Here is a 1793-nt window from a genome sequence, read left to right on the forward strand (position 1 = left end):
ATTTTTATCAACTATTTATTAAGAAATAGCAATTTTGTCCTCAACATATTAGGGAACAACATTTTTGTCGTCAAACTATTGCAAAACTGTAATTTAGTCCTTTAACTATTAAGAATCAACAATCTAGTCATCCAACTACCACCAAACAGAAAATTTTCTATCTAATTATTAACAAACTGTATTTTAGTCGTCGATCTACTAGAAAACAACAATTTGTTTGTCCAACTACTAGAAACAATAATTTAGTCCGCTATCTATTACGAAACATAAATTAAGCCCTCTATGTTACAACAAATTGTTCCTAACTATTTTGAAACACCAATTTAGTCCTACAAATTTTAGGAAACAATAATTTAGTCCTATAACTTTTAGGAAACAACAATTTTGTCATCAAACTGTCATGAATTAGAAATTTAATCCAACAACTATTAGGAAAAAACAATTCGGTCATATAACTATTACGAAACAGCAAATTTATCCTCCAACTATTAGAAAACAACCTTTTGGTCATTCATCAATTAGATAACATCAGTTTGGTCATGTAACTACTAAGAAACAAAAATTAACTCCTTTATCTATTACATAAGAACAATTTAGTCCTTTTAACTATTAAGAAACAACAATTTAGTCCTACAACGACTATGCATATACAACTACACAAAGAGAAATCTTATTACATAATTAATAGATTGTATCCCAACCTTGTGGCAATCCAATTAGGTAATACAAAAAAGTGAACATGAATACAGAATAGACACATATGGATGTATATCAATTTCAAATAGGTAATTCAGTCAAAATTTGATGGCTCTGAGGATCCCAAGTTGATCATGGGTTCAACTTGGTTCAATATATGAGAACGCCAGTTTCTTTAGGATGACCGTCTTAGTATTGGAATGATAGGGTATAGTTCATTATACGTTCTTCGTCCATAAAGATAGATGACCAATATCAACATGGTTTAGTCACTAGGAAAAATAATCGGTTGCGATGAAGGACCAAAGTAGAAGAGTTCAACTTGCCCAAATTGGAAGAAATCCCCAAAGACATCCTTTATATCAATTTGACGATGACGGGCCTTAAATGCTACCGCATTTAATTTGACATGTGTACCAATGGAAATAATGATCATCAATGTTACTGTAGTTTCATTCGATGATGCAAACTTCAGTGAGTTTTGATTAACACCAAGCAATTTGATGATGAATAGGTAAATAAAGCACCCCTAATATAAAGGCTGCGATCAACCAAAGATAGGAAATCATTTACCGGCCAAATTATTAACTCAACTTTAATGGGTACAACTTTTTTGAGTCTTACGAAATGCTAACCATGGATTAGTTGGCTTTTCACTTATCCTGCAATACCACCTATAATGGACTGCCCTATGGCAGGCCCTAGAGGCAGCCTCCCCCTCACACGAGCAGGCAAGCATATATATAAAAGGCACGCACACATTTTTGTATAGAATGTTGCAACTATACCTGTATGTGATAACATCGTTAGTGTACTTTTTGATAATATAGGTCATACAAACCAGCTGTTAACAATCTTGTCATACCACACGGGGAGGAGAGTTCGCTATACTTGTGACAAACTCCCCATCCAATTTGCTAATGCTCTCGTAGCAAACTGTGTCCCTTGCATCATCATACAACTACCACTTTGCATTTTCCTACATGCTGATGGGTATGGAATTTCTCAATTGCGGCAACACAAACTAATGGATGGACATCATGTTACAATACTATAAAATAATATAAATTGATCTTTTACAGCAACAAGAAAAAAAA

The sequence above is a fragment of the Olea europaea genome, unplaced genomic scaffold, assembly GCF_002742605.1.
Source record: "Olea europaea var. sylvestris unplaced genomic scaffold, O_europaea_v1 scaffold4261, whole genome shotgun sequence".
Classification (NCBI taxonomy): domain Eukaryota; kingdom Viridiplantae; phylum Streptophyta; class Magnoliopsida; order Lamiales; family Oleaceae; genus Olea; species Olea europaea.